Raw genomic sequence first — 25,137 nt, 5'->3', positions numbered from 1 at the left:
TCATGCGGCGGCCATCGTCGGCTCTTCTTGTTCCTCTTGTTCTTGTTCTGTTCTGCTCGTCTTGTTTATGGTAAATAAATTATGCGTGATTTTTAGACAAGTTCCCTGCGGCTTCTGGCGGTTGGCAGCTGAGATGAAAATGAAATGTGTTGCCTCCCACTACCACTCCCCACTCCCACTCCTGCCCCAGCTGTGGTAAGCATAAAAAGCTGCTGATATGCAGAAGCCAAGCCAGAAGCCGGTAGAAGCTGCTTTTGCTCCACTGCCTGTCAGGAAGTGAGCGCAGCACATCCTGCTATGCTGCTATCCTTCAAGGATAGACCCACCCGCCCGCCAGCGCCAAGATATGCAGCATCAACAAATTTATAATGAGCTGCGCCAACGTCAACCCAACGTCTTCCCCCATCCCCCATCCCTCCCCCCCAACCATTAGTTTTACGTGGGGGGCAGTGGGGTGTTTGCTTGTGCAACTTTCGACTGCAAAAGTCATCGCAAACAAACTTTTAACGACTTATTTGGGGTTCAATTACAGGACTGTTTGTCGCTCTGATCTCCGCCTCTGGAGGAGCGACTGCGATTGATTCCTGTTTTCCGTCGCTCTGCATATTTATTTTAATTAAAAATGTATTAAATCATTGTCCAAAGGCCATTAAGCAGGGATATATTAAAAAGCCATTTATGCCCGGCCCTTCAGCGTGTAATTATTATGAAAAATGCTCCAGCCTCCGGCCAGCCAGGACAAAGGAAAAACATACGATGCCCCAACCCCCCTTCCCCCTGCCCCCTGCCCCTCCCCGCTGTAATGTATGCTGCGGTAAAGCAGGTCCCGAGACCGAGACCGAACCAATCAATAGCTGATGATCGCCCCCCCTTTCCCTCCCTTCTCTGGCTACAAGCGAGAGGAGTGGATGGATGGATGAATGGTTGGTTACGCCGTTTCCTGTTTGTGTGTGTCTGTGTGCGTCCGGCGTGTAATCGTTACAATTTCCGACATATGCACATACGAGTGTATGCTTGGATAAGCAAGCAATCCTGCGGCCCCAAAGGAGGTGGGGGGTGGGGGGGGGAGCTCTTTTACATTATTTTACATAATGCATTTTACGCGTTAAGCACAAATTTTCATTCCCGGATTGTTTGCTAATTGCACGGCGTGGAGGGGATACGGTGAGGTCTAGACGATGGCATACCCTACTGCCCTCTCTCTCTGTCAGCGCTGGAAAACTTTTAAGGTGGTGTCCTTCACGTGGGGGACTTAATTCAGTTTCAGGGATTCCGCTGGAAATTCATTTTGCACATCACATGAAATGAGCTTAAATCGCAAACGTCCTCGGCCACGTCGCGGTGTCCACATATCCTGTCCTTGTACGTTTCCCAGAGCCGCTTTCGTTTATTTTTCAATGGATGCAAATTGTTTATGATATTATTCGAATGGGGATGGGGGAGGTATAGCTGACAGCAGTCCCCCCCTGCGGGAATTTGATTCAATTTACAGCCCATTTAAATGCAGTTCGCTTTTAGGTTCTCTTTCAATTGAAATTGAATTTCTACTGGAGGAATGGAGAAGCACTCGACACTGGAGCGGGGCAGGGGCAGAGGCATGCCACTCGAGAGTCTCTCCGGCAGCCGCGATAACTCATATTATCCACTCGAGTTTATCGATGAGCTCGCAATTTACCGGCAATTTTCACGCAAAACCACAACAACAAAAAAGAGAAGAAGAAGCAGAAGTGAGGCAAATGGGCGGCTGCTGGCGTTGGCGCTGGCGCTGGCGCCCCTCCAAACAATTGGTGGGGGTCTGGGTCATTGCCAAGACAATGCTGGCATCTTGACGATTGCCAGCGCAATCGTACGAACGGGGCTAACAGGGCCATTGGATGACCAAAAAATATGAGACAATCAATCAATCAAAAAGGCCCCCAATCGATGCTACATTGGATACACCCCGTCAGAGGCAGGATATACGTGAGTGTTTGGAGCGGTGGTGGGGGGGGGGGGGGGGGGGGGACTATCCCAACTGAATCAACATTGGGAACGATCAAAATGTGCAGTATTTTCATTCAGAGCACAATTTCTGTGTGTTGTCGTATCAGCCACGCCCACGCTCAGGCCCACGCCCACGCTCAGGCCCACGCCCACGCATGCCGTCTGCCAAATATAGAACAGCTTTTTTCATTCCCGCTCTTCCTCCTCCGCGGCTTATTGCGGGTCGCTTCTTCTGTTTTCTGTTTTCCGTGTTCTGCTTTCCTCTTTCCGCTTCCAGAGATTCTGTTCCCTCTTTTCCATATTGTACTTTCCGCAACAAATATTTGCCATTTTTCGCCGTCGGTTTTGCCGCTTAATGCGGGCATTATGTCAGCTTTTCAAATTGTTTATTCGTGTATTGCGGAATGTGGTGTGATTGAGGGGGTGCTACCTCCCTCCCCTCTGCTCTGCCAATCCAGGGTCAGTCGACGGGGGCGGTGGTAATGAACCCGAATTTGCTTTGTGTGCAACACTCGACCCCGCATGACTCTTCTGCTCGGATTGACATGTGCGCATTCGATGTAATTAGCAGATAATCAGCCGCGGAGGTGCACTGGTGCACTGGTGCACTGGTGCACTCTCTTCGCCGAAGAGAATCTCATTAGCCGACAGTCGATAAACAGATTAAAAAGGAAGAGATGCAAAGCAAAGAGATGAGCCGTGTGCAACTGTAACTCTCCTGCTCTCTGCCCGCATGTCTGTCGCGGTTGGGCAGAGGGTGAGGCATTGCCCTTCTCCAGGGAAACAGTAAGTGCTTCTGCCTTACCCTACCACTTACATACCTTGCAAACGAACAGCCTGCCGTCAGGCGATAATATTCATAATGAGCGCTCGCTCGAACGCGGCGCCAGCGGATAAAACGAGTTAAATGCACAGCAGCCAGAGAGAGACAAAGAGAGACAGGGAGACAGAAGCAGACTCGGAAAGACAGCAGACAGAAAGAAGAGAGCAGCGAGCAGTGAGCGGGATAGAGCAGGGAGAGAGCAACGAGCGGGAGTGGGCAGGGAGAGAGCAACGAGCGCGAGTGAGCAGGGAGAGAGCAGGAAGACGGGAGAGCTGCGTTAAGGCAGACAACAAAGATAATGCACAACAGGACAGGACCGAGCATGCACAAAGCTTCGGCGTAAATGAGGGAAATGTCCAGTTAAACCTCTCGCTCAGGCAGGCAGGCAGACAGACGACTCCCGAGTGCTTTGAACCCTTCGGAGGGTCATTAACAAGAGGACTCTGCCACCCTGCGCTTTGTTTCCATAGACCATCGCGCTTATTAGATCCATTATTGTTTATGATTTGCATGCGACCCCCAACCAAACCCCAACCCAAGCCACGCCACAAGGCGGGCGTGACGCAGCTCGCCACTTAGCAGCTCTGATCCAGTGGGAGAGGGGAGGCGAGGGCACGGGGATAGGATCATCTGACAGCGGACAGTGGGTCACGTAAAGCTCGGAATTTATATTTTAATGGCGAGAGCTTTCCGATGGCACGACATGCGAGAAAATAAGCGAAATGTGACTCGAATGACTCTCGGAACATTCGTAGGGATTATGCTCGAAACTGTCGAGTCCTTCAGAGTGTTGTCCTGGTCAGTGGGCCAACGCCCAGCCCCCAGCCCCTGCATCCGCCGCACCGCTACGCCACTGGCTATGCTGTGCTCCACTTTTCGACTGTCTCTTGATTAACCGTTGCTGCCTCAACCGTTTCACAGTTATTAATGGCTTCTTCTCCGCCTCTCCTCGTGCACTGCTTCTCGTCTGTATCCGCACCTCAAGAGCTCGTTTACAGTTTGTTCTGTATTTATGTGTCACAGAGCATTCGTCTCTCCCTCTCTCTCTCTCACACTCTCGTGTTCAAACAAGCTGCTTTTGGCTTCTGGAAACGCCTTTACCCCAATCTCCGTCCCATTACAGGCGTAGCCCTCCCCTGACCCCCCCCCCCCCCCCCCCCCCCCCTATAGCCTTCTGCTATTTGCTTTTCATTTCAAACGTTTTTTGCACATCATCGCCCATTGCCCATCGCCATTGGCTGGCGATGGCCCCATCTTGGTGCTGGCGTGGGCGTCGCATACGCGTATGGCACGCGTGTCGGTGGCCCGGCTTGGCTTCCGTCGGTCAACAGGTTCAAAATTTGCGCTTTAATTTCATTTCGAGAGCTCTGCTCATAAATTTCAATAAGTGGCCGGGCTAGGGGGGGGGGGGGGGGGGGGGGGGGAGGGGGAGCAATGAGAGAGCGAGTTATAGAGCACTCTCCCTCACATATTAAGAGACTCCGTCGAAGCCTCCATCCAGCAGCTGCAGCCCTCGAAAGGCTAATTGAAGCAACAAAATTTTTAACGAACTGGTTTATGCATGAGCTACTTTACTCGCACAGCATTATGCATTGACAACATTGGGGCGTGGCGCCCAGTCGATGCTGGAGTTCGGTTCGGCCTTCAACCACATGCGAGGGAGCCGGCAGGAGCAGCCTTGACGAGCGGAGCGACGCTCTCTTATAGGCTTTGGTCAGGAGGCCAAACGGTGGAACGGTGGAGGATACTCCGCCGGAGAGGAGAGCCATAGAGGCAGCCACAAAGTGTGTCGACCATCACTCGAGTGGTGTTTGTGTTTTCCTTTACCTTCAGTCAAAAGGATGTTCAGTAACCTTTCAACCCGTTGCATATATGCATGAGGCAGGGGCAGGATTGGGTGTGTGTGCCACAGGGAGAACAGAGAACCCTTCACCTGCACCTCATTAAGTCAGTCACATAAAGTTCTCGCACATTTTGCAAGCTGCTAAACTAATTTGCTCTGGTCGAGTGCCTGCCACATGCCCCATGCCCCATGCCCCCTGTCAACTCTGTGCTCCTTCGGGCTGGCACCTCGAGTGAGAGACAAAACAAGAAGTTGCCTCGTGTTACAGCCTCCGGGGAGGAGTGCGAGGGAAAGATAGTCAAAAGAGATTCAAGTGGCTCTGTTTTGTTGCATGAATTAAAGTTTGACAGCCCCTACCGCACCCTTCCCACCACCCACCCACCCCTACCTCGGTTGAGTGCTGCCCCGGCTTTTAGGCAACGTCCCGCCGGATGTCCGCCGCTACAGAGATTCCGTGTCGCGACTACGAAATAACCGAAAGAAGGGGGCGAAGGAGGAGGGGCACAGAGGTACAAAGTGCGAAATGCGACGCATAAAAACCTACCTCCCCCCTTCTCCCTCTCCCTCTTTCCCTCTTGCTTTACGAGCAGCTGGTTCGATGGTACAACGGGGCGTATGATTCATTTTTGCATGTGCCTCGATTCGAAGCAGTGCTGGGGGCACGTGGGGCACGGCACTCGTACGATTACAAATTCGCCTTTCAACGCGAGAGATTTGTGTGCCGTACGAGCCATAAAAAGTCGAGCAAACACAAAACGGATGATTAGCGGAAGAAATTTTCAGCTGGCCATAAAATTCGTTCGCTGAACCCAAGGCACACCCAAGGGGCACAGTCCCCGTAGAGATCTGTTTGCTGATCGAACGAGAGCCTCTCCTGTTCGATTCCCAAGAGGTTTCCCAGAGGTTCCAAACCCTCAAATGCTATTCCCTGCTAGAAATTACTCCCATGCCGTGCATGATACGACGGATTCAGCCTTTCCGGGCCATTTGCCAGCGTCCAACTCCAATTAGACGGCAAATTAGGCAAAGCCAAGGGCCGGGGACAAATGAAATTGGGGCCCAGTCCCAAATCCTGGCCACGCACGCAACAATCCAAAGGGATCCCAAGGCAGGGCATGGCAGGGATTACCACCAAAGACTCGAGGGATAAACCGGATTCTGAGACCGAAACTAAGACCCAGACGGATGATGTGGAAGAAGGTCTTCTCTCTTTTCCGTTTTCTCTCTCTGTTCCGAGAGAAGGTTTAGGCTGTGACAGGCATATGGCAGCGGTGGAGGTCGCGATCCCGCAGGATAATCATGGAAATTAAATTATGCTTTTCCCATGCATATTAAACTACAAATCGCACGGGGATTCCAGGACCAAACAAAAACCCGGAAAGTAAAATGCCTGGCCGGGAGACGAGGGCGCTGCGGCAGGGGGCCCGGGGGGGGACCCACCACACTAATGAAAATACTTGTCATGCCCCAGGCTGCTCCTTGCCTCCACACACTTAACCCCGCTTTGTCTTTGTCTTGGTCTCTGGCTCTGGCCCTGGCTCTGGCGTGCTTTTGTCGTGTTGTTGATGGCATTAAAATAATTTCTCCTGGCAATTTCCTTGGGTTTCTCTGCCTTCTGCTTCCATCCAAGGTGTAGTCTGCCGTGTCTCCTACTCCTCCCTCGCCTTGTTTTACCAGAAGCATCCACTGCGATTGAACGACTCGACGATGATGATGATGCGCAAATGAATTTGTGGCACTGTATCCAAGAAGTGTCTCTCTGCCTGTCTGCCTGAAAATAGCCGCGGAATGGCAACAATACAGCAGCAGCAGAGTGCAGCAGGGAGCAGCAGGGAGCTGCAGGGAACAGCGGCTAAAAATGGCCAAAGAGTCGCCGCGTTTGCGGTCAGCTACAGAAATAGTCTAGAGGAATCCCATATGCCATCCTGGGCGGAGTCCGAATTGGGTCAGCAGCTGCGGTTGCATAATCTCCCTCCTGGCCCATCCCGTGCCGCAAGCAGATACAATGCCGAGGCGGCGGGCCAGAAATTTATCACCTCCGTTGCATAAATTGATAAGCAATTTCCAGCAGATGCCGCCTCAGGCGGTGGCCAGGCGGTGGCCAGTCGGGGGGGGGGGGGGCAAGGGCAAAAGGAAGTGACTTCGATGCAATTGCCGCTACGGGAAATACAAAATACCCCATAAATTTCCAGCTAATAAAGCAGAGTGCAAACAGGCAGCGAGGACCAATGGCCTCGAAGGGCGGGGGAACGAAGGAACGAATGAAATATTCATGGGATCCGCCTGGGTCGCCCGCCCGCCCCCCAATCGCCACCTGATGACAGTGTGGCGGAAATTTAATTTATTTACCGCCTGACCAATCGACAAGGCATCGCATCCAGCATCCCAGCATCCCAGCATCCCAGCAAATGTATCTCTCAGATACATCTCTAGACATCTATTACTTGTATTTGATTGGCCCTGAAAGCGATAGGTTCGGCGGCGGCTCAATTTGTTCGTGTTGTAATCATCAATCGGCCGAGGAATGCAGACGGGGGAGTCACCAATCAATTGCCGTAATCATAAATGGCTTATCAACAAGCGGCCAGAAGAGTGGGGCACTGTCTGGCCCCAAGCACACGTATACGGAGCGAAGCGTGTTGCACACGGATTGGCCCAAACATCAGGAACGTCTGACAGACAGACAGACTGACTGACTGAATGGATGGATGAATGGCTGAGTGAGGGGCCAGTGAAAGACCCTGAACCCTCAAGGGAGAGCACTCAGCCTCTGCCTGTGCCTCTGCCTCGTTCATCACTCTTGGCTGCCCAGCGGCAAGCCATGCGAGCCATGTGTGTGTGCGAGCTCTCAAGGATCTTGCGTCCTCTCGCTGCCAGCAGCAGTAAAAAGAGCAGGAAAATCTCTGTCAAAGTGGAAGCCAAGACGACGACACGACAGACGACACACGACACAAGACAGGACACACACAGCCATCCATCCTTGTACTGTATTGTACTGTACTGGTGGCACTCGCACTGAGATACACGACACTTAAAGAGCTCCTACTTATATACGTATGTATATCGGGCCCGTATCTGCTTAGGTGCTCCGCTGCTCCGGTGCTCCGGTGCTTCGTCTGTGCGTCCGTCGCGCGTGTGTTTGTCATTCGCCTCGGGCGCAATCAGTTTCGAATTTTGCATAGTTTTTACTTTTTACATTTCAAGCTGAAAATTGAGCAGGGGGCACGCAAATCCCCAGAGGGGAGGCGACGGGACAAACTATCAGAGAGTAATCGATGGACCCACGGGAAGAGGGGCGAGGGGCGAGGGGGGGGTCTGTTTGCCCGGCACTTGCAAATCGAATTTATTGGAAGGGGATCGAAATTGATGTGCTCCGCGCAGGAGCTCCAAGGGGGCGGAGTGGCATCCGCATTAGCTGCCACTGCAGCTGCCTCATGCGACGCGACTCCATATCCGGCATCCGCATCGAAGCCAATTTTACTCCATTCTTTCTCTCTCTCTCTCTCTCTAACTCTCTCTCTATCTCTTTTTTTTTAAACTTTCGCTAAATTGAATTTTTTATTACGTAAATATTGGAGTAGCTGCGAGTCATTGTTCGTCCGCCACTTCCTCCCTCCCTCCCTCCGACATTTGCCTTTTGCTCTCTCTCTTTCTCTTTGTCTCCCCCTCTTATCCTTAGCAAGGATTTGCGCACGAACGCCTCTGCAGTAGCGACGGTGGCGCCGAAAAGTATGCTATAATATTTAAAGCTCACGCAAGCAAGCGATTCTCCTTGTCTCCTTGTGTCTTCTCAGCGCCTCAAGGAGCCCAGGACGAACGGAGGAGCAGTAGCAGGAGGGGCCATGCTTGGGCGCAATTTATGTGCGATTTTTATTGGTTTTTCGCACCGCTCCGAGGCACAAACGTGGCGACGACGCCCACAAAAAGGAAGCTGCGGTGTTATGAATTATAGAAAGGATTGGGCCCCACCCCCGCCCCCGCCCCCCACAAAATGTTGTCACATCCGATAAGTAGGTTTTCTATACGTCAGAAGGCGGCAATTCAATTAGCCCCACGGTGGGGCACCCCCCTTAGTGACCCCCGCGCCGGCAGGAGGCTCGGGTGTGGCATTTATCCATTCATAAAGGCGCTTATCTGTTCCGTTGGGGCCAAGGAATTGCCCTTGATTTATGGCCCTGCGATTTGTATCCGTCGCCCACACACACACACACAAAAGAAAACGGGGAAAATCCTTCACATTATTTTCCCCAAATTTCACATTTCTTCTTGCCACATTAGCCAAACGCGCGTCTCATTTGGATCACCAGGAGGAGGAACAGCAGGCGAGAGATGAAGCCCCAATTATACTATATAGAGAATGCACATCATTCAGTTCCATCCACTTCCAATGCCAGAGCCACAGAGCCATAGCCACATAATCATCTATGTATATCCACATCAGCCCCATCATCGACATCATCGTTCCCACTGATGACCCCATCAATGGCTTCTTCCACTGGCCTCTCCAGTGCTTCAATCGATTTTTATGCTGATTATCGACGCGCACGCCCTGCTCTTCGGCTCTTCTGCACAGCTCTCACACATTTTCCGAACAATTGAGCCAATATTCTAATTATTTTCACTGCTTCTCCTCCAGATTTGGCACACGGAACGAAGCGATAAAACGCGTGCGAGCTCGAGAGACCCCCACGACCCAGAGAGAGACAACGGGAGAGAGAGAGAGAGATGAATGAAAAGAACAAAGCAAGCGGGAGAGAAATTAGTTTGCAGACAAGAAATGATTGAGATTGAGATTGAGTTGAGGATTTCTCTTCGCTTCTCGAGTGGAGGACGGCACGGCACGAAGCCGTTGAAGGGTGAAGGATGGAAAATATTATATATTCTGACTCCTCCTTGCCCTTCCCTTCCCTTCCCCCCCAGCCACCCGGAGGTGGCTACTCGCCACCTTTTTTCATTTGTTTCATTTGCCTCATTTGAAGCATTTTACTGGATTTTTTTTTTGCCGCTGTTGCACATTGCTTGCATTTTTCATGCCTCCTTTGGCGTTGCAACAAAAGTTGCAGTTTTTGCCACTTCGAGAGCCTCGGGAAAATAATGAATTTTCACGCTTTTCCATTGCTGTTGTTGTTGTTTTTGGGTCACTTTTAGTTTTTTGCCTGCCGCTGTGGCGCTGTTTTTGTTGTTTTCAGCATTTTCACACGACTCTTCTGTCGCGTCGTGTTATGCCCCAAGCGCCACCCGCAGCCCCAGCCCCAGCCCCAGCAACAGGACGGAGACCCCGAACTATTGTTGACTCCGACATTGCCATTGTCCGTTTCCAGTTTTCAGTTTTCAGTTACCATTTTCCTGCTGACTTTGCCATCGAGGTTGCTGTCGCTGTCGCTGTCGCTGTCGCTGTCGCCGTTGCTGTTGCTGTCGCCGGCGGGAAAATTGCAATTTAATTAAGCTGCTCGGCTGCTATCTCCGCCCCCTCTCATTTTTTTTTTTTCTGGACAACCCCTTTATCCGTGGCCGGTCCATGCAATTTTCCATCGCAGTTCAAACAGTTTTTGGACGCTGCGCATCTGCCGCCTTTGAGGGGCATAATTAAACGCCGGCTTTGTCGCTCACCTGCGATGCCAGGACGCGGATTCGAATAGTTACGGCGATACGGGATCCGGGTCCGGAGTCCACCTTTGATGTTCGAAATTCGATGCTAATGGACGCCCATGGATGCTTACCTGAAACGGGAACGGGAAGAGGTCGAAAATGTAATTTTAGTTTTTAGCAACATTTCCATATTTTCATCTAATAAGCCAAGCGAAAGCATGGCGGCCCACGTCAAAGGAGCAGAGGAGTGGGAGGTGCAGGAGAGCGTGGAGCATATTTCCCAAATTTGATTCGAATCGGAGTCGGGTTCGTGGCGGCACGGATGGGTCCAAATCGAATAATAATCCGTTATTGAAACAAGATTTGCTCGTATTTTTTGCTTATTTATTTCTTCTGGATATTTGGCGCTGTTCATCAAGTGTCTGCCACGGCGCACCCCCCCCACCAGCCACATCTCTGGCATCCATCACACACACACACACACGCACACAGATCCATCGACCTTTCCACATATTTTCTCGCTCTGAAGAGGGAAGAACACAAACAAAAACACAAGAAAGGAAGGCCAGCCTTCGGGGCGTCTCGAATCTTTACATACCCTAGAATATCCATGGATCCTAGGGCATTTTGTACACATCCCTCAATCATGAAAACACTTTTTGCATAGCAAACAGACAACCAGCAACAATGCAAAGTGGACGAAAAAGACACGCTCGGTTCTGTTTCTGTGTGCTGATGCTTAAGCAAAAAGCTTCTCCGCTTCTCTCACAACAACAACAACAAAAGCTGTTGATCGTGGGACAGACATGTTCAACCGAAAGCAGGAACCACACAGAACACACGAGCGAAGGTGCGACGAAATGTGTTCGGCTCAGGGAAAGATAAGAGATCGGCTGCTTCTCTCTCTCTCTTAAACACACACCTTTGGAAACATGCGTGCAGGTACATAGCACTGATAGAAAACGAAAGCTGGGCATGGCTTTGTTTGTTTGCTTAAGCGAAAAGCTTTGCAAAGTTATTCGCTTCTCTCGCAACAACAAAAGCTGTTAATCGTTGGGACAGACATATTCAATCGGGCTCAACCGAAAGCACGAAGATCAGAACAAACGAAGGTGCGACGAAATTTCTTCGGCTCAGGAAGAGATAAGAGATCGGAAACATATGTATGTAGGTGCAGGGCGCTCTGGTATAAAACGAAAGATGGCCATGACTTTGTACAAATCTGTTATACCCTCCCACATGCAGGGGTATTCCACCCAAGGCAAGGGGCAGGGCAGGCTGCAGAGGCAGTGGCAACCAACTGTTTGTTTACGCAGAGCGCATTTTATTTTTGGACGAGGCAGCATAGGCACCAGCCACCAGTCAAGGGGTGGGGAGTGGGCAGAGGGCAGAGGGCGGAGAGGCAGAATCACGGCACAGTCGATTGAGAGAAATTCTTGCCGTTTTGTTGGCTGTTTGTTCTGTTCTGTTCTGTTCGCGTCGCTGTATTGGCAAATTTCTCGCATTTCTCGCTGCTCCCCTGGCCATATGTTGTGCCCCCAAATCCCTTTGCCCTCCCCCCCCTTTGGACAACACTTCATCATCATCATTAACGGTAAAGTTAGTCTCTCCCATCCCCCCCCCCCCCCCCCAGAAGGGGGGAGAGCGGGCATCGTACAACATCCTCCGGGGAGTGGCACTTAAACCACTTAAAAACTTTAAATTGTCTTATCGGTCGGGCAACAACAGCAACACTGATGCTCGAGGCATCAACAAAAACTAACCTCAATTTCAATATACGTTAAAACAAAGGGTGGAGCGGAAGGGGGGCACGGAAGGGGGGGGAGCGGAAGGGGGAAGCCGCAAAAAGTTGTGCGCCCGAGTTTATGCAGCAAAAAGCGTCGACAACATGGACGCCTGCGGTGGGATTTTGTGTGTTCGAATACGTGTGTTCGATTGTGTGTGTGTGTGTGTGTGTGTGTGTGTGACAGATATACACAACATATGTATGTGTGTGCTCGTGTTTATAAACAATTGGGGAAATTAGTGGGAAAATGGCCATGCAAACGGATGAAAACAATCCGCAGAGAACACAAGGAGAAATGAAAGAGAGAAATGAGCGGAAAACTACGCAAAAATGTCATTTCAAAGTCGGGGACGGGAACGGGGACTGTAATCGGGGGATTGTGAGGGGATAACACTTTTTTGGGACAGAAGGATGATTCCACCGCACAAAAACACAAAGGACTCTGGCCACCGCAGACAGACAGACAGACAGACAGAGACTGACAGACAGACGGGGCCTGCATTCTGTGGCCACACTAGAGCTGCGATGTGGGCGTGGCAGAATAGGCATTAAGTGTCGCACTTAATTACATTGAAACCACACACTTCTATGCCCCGCCCCTTTTCGCCCTGCAACCGACAACAAAGGACGAAAACTTTGTCCATCCGCCAAAAAGTGCAATCAGAAAGTTTCCCCCCAAAGTCGGAGCCAAAGTGTGCGAAGGAGGAGGGAAGTTTCGAGGAGCTAATATCTCGGCGAAATGGGAAAACGAATCATCTTTCGATAGCGTCGATCAGTGCATAGAAGATACCCCCCCCCCCCCCCCCCCCCCCAGCCTACTCTCTCCTCCTGCAACGCTCGAGTCAGAGTTCATTGTCCTGGCAATCAATTTGAGGAGAGGAAAACTTTCAAGTCCCGGGCAAAAGTAAGCAGGAGAAGGGCGTTCACCACCCACAGCACTCCGTTCTCGTTCTCATTCTCATTCCCATTACCGTTGCTGTGTTCCCCGTTTACCTATCCCCCCCCCTCCTCCTCCCCCCTTCCCTGGCAGGCTTGGGCTTGCGTGCAAAATTACTTTCCTGGCCAGCACCAGGACGCGCATTTCCTGTTCCATTTTCTTCTTGTCTAACGGAGAGGTTCGTTATTAACCCGGTTCCGTTCTGCCCCGCTCCGCTCTCCCTCGTCTGTTGTGGTTTTTGCTTTTATTGATTGTAGATTTTCCTCGGTTTTCTAGCTCCCTACCGGTCCATAAATTATGCAACGTCACGATGAAGAGCCTCCTCAAAATCTGCTCATATGTTGTCCTGATTTACAGCCGCCCACTGTCCGGCCGTGCAATTAAAACTTACGCTTCCGGATCACTGGCGGGGGGCTGAAGGCGTTCCATTCCCTTTGATGGGCGTGGTCGCATCAATCAAAATATACCTTTGAGCAGAGACGGGAAACTTTCCCCGGGTTCCCCGTCTGCAGCCTCTCTCCGATTAGGCCAGACTATTAAAACGCGACCGAAAAAGTTACAAATTTAATTAAAATGAATTTAAAATTCAATGAGAGAAACTTTGCCCAGCAGCGGGCTCTCCCTCACTCTCTCTCTCTCCCTCTCTCTCCCTCTCTCTCTCTTTCTCTTGAATCGAATGCATTTCGGACTTAATTTTCCGACTGCTGCGAGATTTGTGGGCTAATTGCAGAAGGCCAAAACGGGGCAGGAACGGGGCAGTGGGAAAGGAAGGAAAAACAAACAGGACTAAAGCAGAGCGGAAAACCCAAACGAAAACGAAATTGAAAAAGAAAATTGAGAAAGAAGTAAATTAATTTCGATGTTGAAGGATTTCCCCTGCCCCTTGCCCCCCACCCTCACCCCCTATGTCCCTCTCTTTGTGAGGCTTTGTCAAGCGAATGGTCACAAGGTCCTGTCTGCCTGGCGTCTCTAATTGCCCCAGCAAGGAGGTCAAAGAGGAAATGGAAAATGAAGCAGAAATCAGGAGCCAGGAGCCAGGAGCCAGAAAGGATCTCGCTGTCGCGGCGACTGTTTAATTGAAGGAAACCTATTTTCTCACCCACTTCCTAGGCCCCTCTATCGCTCTCTCTCCCTCTCTCTCTGTGCTTTCTCTTGCACTTTGTCAACGTTTCGCTGTGTAATTTCCGCTCTTCTCGACCAGAAATCCATCGACCCGTCAGCCGTCACTGGCTTATGCCCTTCGATCACGGTGAGCCTTTTAAACTAATTGAGTTCATGTTTTATTAATTGCCAGGACTCGCAGGACTCGGAGCAGCCCCAACAACATGGCCCATGGCTTCCGGCTTTGGCTATGGCTCGTAAATAAACGATTAGCACACACACGCAGTTCCTGTGCGTGTGTGTGTGTGTGTGTGTGTGTGTGTGTGTGGAGCCATCAAAAATGTAAGACCAAATGCAAAGAGAGTCCTCCGCCCAGCCTCCTCCCTGGATGGGGCTTAGAAAACTCACAGAAACGACAGATGGATAGACAGAAAAGTGGGGGCAGTGGGGAGGGGACAGGGGTAGATGCCCCGCCCCCCTTGGAAGATGGCACTATCCAAGTGCCGTCTCTGCCTCCCTTCCCACCCATTGACCCGCTGCAACGCACGATTCAATTAGCCAAAACTAATCCCAGCTCCACTTTGTTTCCATTTCACTTCTTGTTTTTCCGTTTTTTCCACCGTTCCATCTATCATCCGTAAGCCGCCGCCCGGAGAACCTGGGGGCCTTGGCTCACTTAACCAAATTGCATTCATTGGACATTCCTTCTCCAAGGAATAGAAACCAAAAAGGAGAGAGAAATGTCGAGTGTTGGGCAAAGTTTTTGCTCCTCCGACGCCTCCGCCTCCGCCTCGGCAAAAGTTGGCCTCCAAACAGCAGCAAAACAACAGGCTCGAAAGGAAGAGACCACTAGTCCTAGTCTCCTACTTTATGCATATTATGTTGCCTCTCCCCTCCCCTCCGCACCCCTCTAGTAGCATTTTGTTGTTTTGATGCCCGCCCGTCCGCCTGGAAAACATTTCCAACAAATTGAATATCATTTGCGGCAGCTGCGGGCCACACCCATCCCCAGCCCCCAGCCCCACCCCCTTTTCAGAGCGTTGTTTTCCGACCTGGGAAAATACTTTAATTACTTTTAGTCAGGGGGGGTCAGGGGGGGTCAGCAGGCATCACCTGCTCTTCTTGAACGCCTTTCGTTTGGCAATCAAATTGAAAAGTCTACAACTGCCAAAGGACGAATGTCCCCCCTCCCTCTCTCTCTCTATGGAGTCCATCGAAATATTAACAATTTCACAGGACTCAAAGGACGACGAAGGCTGTGCCCCCGTCTCTCCCTCTCGGAGACACGTGTAAAAAAGGTAGCCCTTTGTGTGCCACTTGCCCTGCGGCAGCATGCATGCAAAAAGGTGAAAGGTCCTTGTCCTTGTCCCCGTCCCCTGCCCCATACCCAAAGGAGGAGGGAATTCAGGAGAAATTTCAGCAATTTTCTCTTTACACCAAAGTGCACGCAACAAAGTTTGTCACGCCGGATACATCTGCATCTGCATCGCCCCCACACACGCCCCCATGCCACCCGCCAACGACCCCAAAGGATACGATGGGAAATGCATTTCCATAGCCACAACAGCAGGAGGCACAACACACATGCATCTCTGATCAGAATAACAAATCGAATGCCATTTTCCAGCTGCACTGATAACCTCTGACCTCAGGAGTGCGTTCGGGGGGGACCTTTGGGAATAATGGAATTAGACCGGAAGACATGTGCCGCATGTACGGAAGCCATCGGTTGTATCAATAAACCAAACGCCCAAATCCGATTGGAATCCAGGGGAAACAAAGCCCAGCAACAAAATCTCATGCAACAAATTATGCCACAAAGAGTGCGTTGCACAGGCAACAGAAGCAGCAGCAGCAGCAGCAGCAGCAGCAGCAGCAAGATGCCTCATTAATGATGATGCCACATCATTGTCGATACGGTGTGGCAGAGAGGCAATTTCCAGCCAAGAGGCAGCGTAATTAAAGCACTTCTCCGCCTCCGCTTCCGCCTCCGCCCCCTGCCCCCTGCCCCCTGCTTCTGCCATAAGCCTATATAAATGGCAAACGTTGTTTTGTCAACATCTTCCTCTTCCTCTGCCTCCCCCCCTCGAGCCATCCACCTTCCAAGAGTATGCTAATTTCCCTGTTTGATGCAAGCCTCTGTCGTCGAGTCGACGAGTCGTCGAGTCTCCGACTCAATGGAGGACCGGGTGAATGGGGCAAATGAATGAACATCAAGCGGCGCGGGATACTTGTCGGCTTTAATATGCCAGGCAGGCTATGGCTGTGGCAGGGGCAGGGGCAGGGGCAGACACACGTTGGGAATGCCAATGGCACACTTTCGGGAATGTCTGCCCCCCCCCTCCCTGCGTAAGTACCTCCCCCACAGACACACAGAGATAACAGCTTTCTGTGTGTGTGCCGCCCCATCGATATATCGATTCTCTGCCATTTCCCCTTGCCTCTTGGGCACCTCCCCCTCCTCCACAATCCCTCTGGTGGGCACCCACCACCTGTTACGCGTCGAATGTCAACTTTTATCACTTTCTCCCCGCTACCTGCCCCCCCCCCCGCCCCCTGCCACCTCTTTGTTCATCAATCACCTTGAAATGAGCAATAGCTCTGTCGCCTGCCACTGGCTGGCTCTCCATCGGAACGTGACTGCTTGACCAACGACCAGGCCAAGAGGGGGGTGGGGGTGAGGGGCAGGCAGAACAGTTCTTAACGGTTATTGCTTCGTTTCAAAGACAGAAAACAGACAGTTTTCCCGTTGGCCATAAATTCATTGAGAGTGTCTCTACGGCTCATAATTTAAGCCTAAGACCAGGGAAAATCTGTGGAAACTTTTCATTTCCTAACATAAACCCCCGCCGCCTCCCACCCCCCCCCCCTCCCCTTGAAAGAAAACTTTTGGCCCCCAAAAACGAATATTTATCAGTTCCGGCAGCAGAAGCCCAGCCAACGCCTCGGTAATATTTCCATTTTATTATTTACTTTTGGCGCCACTTTGGGGCACAGTGGGCTGCAGGAAGCGGGGGGAGGGGGAGGGGGGTGGGGTGCACGGCTCGATAGTTGACAATTTTCATCCATTTAGATCGGAGTCTGAGTGCCTTAAATGTGGGGCAAGCGGGCAAGCCATGTTGTAGGCAATTACTTTCCATATCGGATACGTCCCCCACTCTGTGTCCTTGCCCGAGAATTGATAACCGAAAGCGATAAGAGGAAAATTGATTTGCAACGAAAAAAGGGCGGAGGGGCCAGCAGGGGGCGAAATCTAGCGGCTTACCTGCCGCAAATGGAAAACATTTATATTGGGAGATTAGCATTCAGGACTCAAGATTGAGGCTGTTCGTTGGGGGCGGAAGAGGAGGAGGAGGAGGAGGAGGAGGAGGAGGAGGAACAATGCCCGCTTTTGAGAGGCAGCCAAAAATGTGGCGTGCAACATAAAATATTTGACAACAGTTTGCGTTCTGCATTAAATTACGTAATGTGCTGGAAAAGGAACTTCATCAACAAGCACCCCCCCCTCCCTCGCCCACCGCCACCTCTGCCTGCCTTCTGTTACAGGCATAAATCAAGAGCAGCCTAGAGAAAGAGCGCGCGGAGAGAGAGAGAGTGATGGAGAGAGAGCAGCTCAAGCTTTTCACGCAGTCGCGCGACTTTCAAATGAGCTTCGCCTGCGGCCCGCTTCATCATCATTTACCGCTCAGCGGTCGTCATCCGTCATCTCGATTGCTCCGTTCGCACATTTATCTTTTCGCTGGAAGCGCTGGAAGCTCAAGGTCATCCGCCTCTCGCTCTCTCATGAAAGGCATCTAAGAACAGAACGGAACGGAACGGAACGGTACTCTGCTCATCGGCAGACGCAGATGCCTACCAGAGAGAGCAGCGCATAGCAGAGGCGGTTTACCGGGGGGGTGGAGTGGGGTGTTTGTAAAATATAGCAAAACTTTTATTCAAATTAAGTATCTTTCTATCCCTCCCACTGCCCACTGCCCACTGTCTCGCTCGCTCTAATGAAGCGCATTTCAGCAGCAAACTTTGAACTTGAGGCAAACAATGTTCATTATTGGACAGAGACTCAATCTGCAGGAGAGAAGCCCAGAGAGAGGGGGGCGGGGGCCCCTCCATGGCCACAGACAATGGCAAATACATATGTACATATATACATGTATACATACATACATATGTATATATACATTTTTAGATGAGGCAAAAGCGTTGCTAAAGACTTTTTATTTGACTTGAAGTTTCCTTTGGTTCCTCTCTGCTCTTTCCCTCCTTCTCTCCTTCCTCATTTGCCTATTCTTTCTACTTTTATTGTTGTTCTTTTCCCCATTCCCTTTTTTGTTGCTGCTGCTGCTGCGTATTTCTGTCTTTGTTCCCCTCCCTACCTTCCTTCGTGGTCTCTCCGCGCAGTGCCATTTGTCTGCGACTACTTCATTTTTATCATATTTTTTCCAACCATTTCTTCCCCCCCCCTCCCCCTTCGGTGCCCTACTATTACAAATAAAACTTCAATAAGTTTTTTTTTCCCCCTATTTCTCCCCTCGTTCGTCGGGTATTACTTTTGATGGCTGTTCTTTGACGACCCGTCGGCTGGCTCTTCGGTGGCTCTTGTCCCCCTTTAGCCCTCCCCTAATGGGTTTACTCTTCTATGTTTCGGTTTCTGTTTTCAGATTCAATAAAAAAACGGTTTTAAGAATCGAAGCATCAGCCCTGGCTCTCTCCCTCTCCCGCTCTCGCACACACACCCCGTCACATATGGTGTTCTAGGAATATATTCCGCTCTCTTAATCTCCCCATCTCTCCCCTCTCTGTTCCCCAAAGGAAAAGACTCGACTTCAAGCGCAATTATTTCGTTTAATTGTGTTTCTGTGTCTCCGAAAGGCCCTCCTCTGTATCCAGGCTTTGTCTCTTGTTGTTCCTCCCACTGTTCGCCTTTTTCCAGCTCTCGTCACGCTTCTCGCTCTCTTGCACTCTCTCTCTCTCTCTCTCCCAACTGTCATAATAATTTTAATAATTTCATCATGTCTCCCTCAATTAAAGTCAGTTTAGTGTTTTGCGGTTTAAACCAAGAACCTTTCTCCCTCTCTCTCTGGAGATTTTGTCACTCATTAATTATTCTGAAGGTCCGCCGCGGTCTTTCTTCCTCAGTTTATGCAAATTCCTTAAAGGTTAATCATTATTTTTGTTTGTTTGTTTTGATTATTTTGTCAACGGCCAGTCGGCGGGGTGGGGGGGGGCCAGACATCCTCGAGAATCCCTCTCTTTCGTTCGCTCTCTTGTGGACTCCATAATTAGTAGAGCCACAGCTGGGCTCTGGCAAATCGATTGCCCCATTTGCATGCCCCACTGCTTGCCCCTTTGCCCCAGACTCGGGTTTCTTCATTGTTCTTCCCCCCCACTCTCCCCCACTCTCTCTCTCTTTCTCTCTCTGTCTGGAAACAGACTGCAAATTGGAATTACACATTTTAATGGGAATTAGTTTGGCCAGAAAGTTTTCGACTCGTCGCAACTTTTTGGTTTTGGTGGCTAATGGAATTATGCAAAGCAATAAACAACAAAACTTTTTGCCTGGCTAGTGAGCCCTTTCCTGCCTCCAGTTTATAAGTAGCTCATTTTACTTGCATCTCATCTCTCTCTCTCTCTTTCTCTCCCGCTTCAGGCAGTGATTCTCCAAAGACCCCGCTACCCGGTGGTTCGCTGAGCTTCGAGCATGACATCGATAGCTCTCTGTCGCTCTCTCTCTCTCTCTGCTCTCCCGTGCAACATGCAGCAGCTTCAACTCTTTGGCGCCTGCGCAACGCCGCTGCTGCCCCGCCCGCCATCCACAACTTTGTGACTTTATGTCTGAAATATTCGTTTGATTTTTTATTCCCACTTCATTCTGGGAGGGAGGGGGCTGTGTGTGGAGGGGGCTGGGGGGGGGGGGGGGGGGGGGGTGGTGGGCAGAAGGAAAGTCTTCACTTGCATAAGTTTATGTTTGGACGCCGTTGATGATGATTTTAATATGGCAAAACTCTTGGCGTTGCAAAACTCTTGGAGAGTGGGGCAGAGGATGGCAGAGGATGGGGCCAAAGCCAAGTTATAATGAAGGAAAAAGTTTTGGCATACACTATACATATGCACACACACACACACACACACACGCACACACAGAGAGAGAGAGAGGAAGCAGGCAGGAGCAGACTTTACGAGAAAAGATGGAAACCCTGGCTAAATCCTTTACGAAATTGGCCAAATAACGAGCTAGAAAGGCTGTAAACACTTGCCCCCCTCCCCACCATTTGCAGGCTGAGGCTCTGGCATACATCCAATTGATGGGAGCTGCTCTTCAGACGGGTCCCCGACTTCAGCTTCTCCTGGGAAGTAGCCATCGAATGAGTGAACGGAGGAACGGAGGAACGGAGGAACGGAGGAGAGAGCCGTCCAATATTCAAGGAAAATGTCAAACGGAAATGAGTGAGGAAATGAAGGGAAAAACTAAAGCAGAAACAGCAGGGAGGACATCTCCCTCCAAGACATTTGGACCAAGATGAATGGCGACATTTAGACGTTGCACAGCCTTCCCGGGGTCAAAGACAGTCAGACACAGACACAGACCTAGAAAGAAGGTGAAATTAGCCAGCAGCGTCTGCCGCTTCCTAGGACCTGCTCCTGCTCCAGAGACAGAGGACAGAGGACAGAGCCAGGGACAGTGCCCGAGGAGGACAAGTGACAAGTTCCAAACAATGTTCCAGCAAAAAGCGACAAAGGAAGGCCCCTCTCCCACTCCCACTCCCACTCCCCCTCTCCCTACCCCAACGGGAGGCGTGTCTGCCTCGCCACCCCAGAAGTGAAAAAAAACCCAACTTTAAACACGGCCAAGAAAAAATTGCGATTTAGACTCGGGGAAAATCTCTTTTATTTGGTGCGTGTTTTCCCTCGTTTTTATTTGACTTTGGGGACGTCTGCTGATGTCGGTGATGGGGCCAAGGGGCTGTCCGTGCGGGGGATGCAATATTTCTGATATGTTTCAAAGCGAAAGGATAATGGAATAAAAGGCCAGGAGAAGGCTTCTTCCGCAGGCAATCCTAATATTTGCACAACTGGGATTTTTCGGGTTTTGCGGCGGCAGAGACAGGGTAGGGGGCAGGGGCCAGGGGGCAGGGGAAAGGGGAGTCCCTGGAGTTGGGTTTTTATTTAAATTTTCGTACATTTGAGTTGATTTGCCGACTGGATTAGTTAAGGCTCAGTGGACAAGCGGCAGGAGCAAAAGTACACACAGATGGAGGCAACGATAAGCGGCAGAGGTGGCACGTTGCCAGGATGCCAGGGAAATCTGTCTGGACTCCTGCTGGACTCCCCCTTGGGTCTGCTGGGGCTGTCGGATGGTCCACTACTTGAACACGTGTCCCCATTGGCAGTGTCCCTGCTAATTGCCACAAATTGTTGATGTTCCCGTCTCGTGTTGCCCCCCACGAGGAACGTACGGTGTTATGTTCAAACTAAATTAAGGCACTGTTCCCTCCAGAGTCCACCCACGGCCGACAGCGGACAGCCAGGATTACAGCTGCAAAAGATGATCCTGAATTTTGATCGGAAAAGCCTTGGGTTCGATCGGTGGATATGGCAATCGATATCTGGCCCCACACCTGCCTCCAAGTCGATGAACAGCAGCGTGTAATGAGTGGAAATGGATAACATGTTGCCACAATTGTTGGTGCATCCACATTAGACACAGCTGGAGCTACTGAAACACCACCCCATAGCCAGATGGAGGCACAGACAGACAGAGAGACAGAGAGAGAGAGAGAGAGGGAGAGAATACAGCCACAAGCCGCCACAAAACATTGCAACAGTCGGGCGCCCTTTTGGCCCTACCCCTGCGCTTGCCACAGCTCCTGCCATTGCCCTGCCCCTGCTCCCCCCCCCCCCCCCATCTCTGCCTCTAACCCGTTGAAGACGTGCAAATTATTGCCACGGCAGAATTAGGTCAACATGGCGACGTCCCTCTACCGCTGCCACTGGTCCTCCTCCTCCCTGCCACCCTGCCACCCTGCCTCCCTGCCACCCAGTCGTTGCTTGTATTGTTATGGCGCTTTGTTGTTGCTAAATTAAGGGTTGCCATTGCCACCCACTACCCACTCCCGCACACATTTTGCGCTTTGTTTTCCCTGCCAGTAGGAAAAACTTTGCCGCGTTCCTCATTTAACATTTAAATGTGGCACTAGATGTGGAACCGAATGCGGAGGCGTTGAAACTGTCTCAGTGTTTGCTCAACGCCCATTGGAGGTGGGCGTGTCAAGATCCATTTGCATATCTGCCTACCCAACTCCCTCCTCCCTCCATCCATTCCTGCCATCCATTCATTCATTTATTCATCCAGCGAAACCCAGAAGATCCTTTGCTATTCTTTGCTCAAGGAACATCCAAGGAAGGCTAGGGAAACCCTTTGACATTTTCTGTTTGCCTTTTGCCACCCCCACCACCCCACCACCCACCACCACCCTTCCCCACATCCTGCTCGCTTGGCTGCTGGCTCTCTTCTTGTTTGCTGTACCGCAACGTAGTTCAAGGCAAGCATTTTTCGGCAAGTCACAGACAATGCCTCCCCCTCAGCCGTAGCCCCCTCCCTCCGTTGTCTAGACTGCACAAAGCTGTTGGTTTTTTTTCGGTGCAAATGATTTGGCTTTGATTCTGTTTTTGTTTTGTGGAAAATTTGGAAATGGAGCGAAATAGAGAGGATATACTGTAGGTGAGGGAGAGGGAAAAAGCGGTAAATTCAAGGGAAAACAAATCAACAAAAAAAGCTGCAATTTCCCAGCAAACATAGATACAGATACATATAGAGATAGAGATACAAACGAATGCATGTTCTCTGGTCCACGCCCACACATGCGTCTGCTACGTGACCTCCTTCATTCCGTCCCCCCCTACCCCTGGCGCTGCCCCTCCCATCCACACCCCCCACTTGGCCACTTCTCGGCGCTGCTTCAAATTCACTTCACTTCGTTCTTTTCTCTAGTAATTTTCTCTAGCCTCCCCCAAGTCTCGTTCTCTCTCTCCCTCCCTCCCTCCCTCCGTCTCTCTCTCTCTCTCGTGTCGAGAGCTTTGCGCCAATTTTTTCATGTTTTCATGCGTGTTGCATGAACAAAAAAACACAAACAAAATAAAATCAAAAGAAAAGGTCTTTCAGGGCTGGAAGACAGAAGCTCTGTGGATACCCTGCATGCAGGTCGATTGTTTCCATGTCCCGATTTAGTCATTCCAACTGATCCATGACGATGCACCCATGAAGCACAGAAGCTTCCACAGATCCTACTACTGAATGGTGGCAAAAAGTCGTTGATAATCGGGGTACCCCAGGGGTGCGAAGGGTATGAAGCCAGAGAGAAACAACGACAATGACGAGGATGATTGTTGGAGTGTGGCGGCGGTGGCAGCGGCGGCAGCAGCAGCAACAACAATGGACATATTGTGTGGCGAAGTCAAGTGCCTGGCAAAGGCAATCACACACACACACACATACACAGTGGCGGCACGCATAAGATATGTATGTATTTGTATTTGTATTTGTACTACTTTCCGTTGCATAACTGTAACCGAGCACTTTTCCTTTTGTGCGCTTTCCTTGGAGCAGCAGAGTCCACTTATTGGACTTTTGCCTCTGCTTCGTTTCGCACTCGAGTTTCCGGTAATGAGAGCCTTGTTGGAACACCTTCACCCACACACAGACACACACACACACACACACACCTTGACAGGTGCAATTTAGTTGCTCACTCTCTCTCACTCTTTTGTTTTCCCGATCCGATGGAGTATTAGGAATCAATCGATGAGCAATTGGTGGCACAATGGAAACCCTGCCCGACCTGCCTACCCTCTTCATGGCCTAATAGCCTGTCAACATTTTTGCCATTATTATGATTGCATATTACACACACATTTCCATTGTAAATTGATATCGCGAAACGAGCTGCAAACGAGAGCGCAAACGGGAGAACGCATTTCGATTGCCCAAGCACTTGGGCCCCATTCCCTATCAGAGACGCATAAATATGTATATAGTAGTGTAGGTTCTGGCCGATAAGTATCTGTACAATATTCGAAACGAGTGTGTTCCATGCCAAAACTTTGTGTAAACAAAAAAATCAACGAGAGAGAGGAGAGAGATTTGTAAACACGGAGCGGAGGTATGAGAGATGAAATGAGAATTGCCAGCGGAATGTTCTGATGATGCGATGTCTATGTGAGCATGTATGTATGCATGTTTGTATGCATGTTGTGTGTACATACATTCCCCTGGCAACAAAAAATTCCGCAAAAGAAAAACAAAAGACAGAAGAACGAAGAATGGAAAAAGGGGAAATGAAATTGGAATTGAAACCGAGATCGAAATCGAAATCGAAACCCAAGCTAAAGCATGCGCCGCCGACTTGGCGGATGACGCATCCTCCTCCTCCTCTTCCAAGAGAACGAGCGAGAGACAATCCAGAATAAGAGAAGAGGAGGGGAGCGGTGGGGTGGATAAACACAAATAAATAACACATTCCCAATATTAATCCCCATAATCAATGCAAGAGCAAAGGGGAGGAGAGGAGGGCATCAGATTCATGGGTGACCCCGATAGCCGATAATAAATGAAGCAACCTATCGAATAGAGTAATCTGGATCCTCCGTATACATTTTGCACCACTGTGGATCAGGGCTGTCTCCTCTTTGGAGCAGTGGAGCCGCCCCATAACAGCGAAAATGCATTATGCCACGCCTTGCCCACGCCCCACAGAGCACAGACCCAAGGCCCAAGGGCAGCTTCTTGGGCAGAGAGCATTTGTCATATTTCCCCACAAGGCTGCGACGGGCAGCATGCAGCAGGGAGACAGCAGTGGCGGAAAAGGGAAAAAAGAAAAGTAAAACTAAAATTGCGCATATTTTGTGCTGGAATAACTCGGGGAAAACAGGATGGGAGAGGGGGGGAGTCGTGGAGAGTGGAGCATGCAGGCGGTGGAAAACAGATGTACAAATGAATGTGCCAAGTGGGAGACGGTGGCTGCACATGCACCCAAGCTGGCAGCAGGAATGCAAAGAAAAACAAAAAGCGGCTGATGGGG

The 25,137-nt window shown here is 50.6% G+C and overlaps 1 protein-coding gene across 7 annotated transcripts in view; it reads right to left on the bottom strand.

Moving 5' to 3' along the window:
• LOC108158776 (mitogen-activated protein kinase kinase kinase kinase 5) overlaps nucleotides 1-25,137 on the bottom strand; it is a 43,225-nt gene that overhangs the window by 16,514 nt on the left and 1,574 nt on the right. The window lies entirely within an intron of this gene.

The sequence above is a fragment of the Drosophila miranda genome, chromosome 3 (genome assembly GCF_003369915.1).
Source record: "Drosophila miranda strain MSH22 chromosome 3, D.miranda_PacBio2.1, whole genome shotgun sequence".
Classification (NCBI taxonomy): domain Eukaryota; kingdom Metazoa; phylum Arthropoda; class Insecta; order Diptera; family Drosophilidae; genus Drosophila; species Drosophila miranda.
The sequence above is the reverse complement of the archived record's forward strand: the minus strand, read 5'-3'. Positions and strand labels throughout refer to the sequence as shown.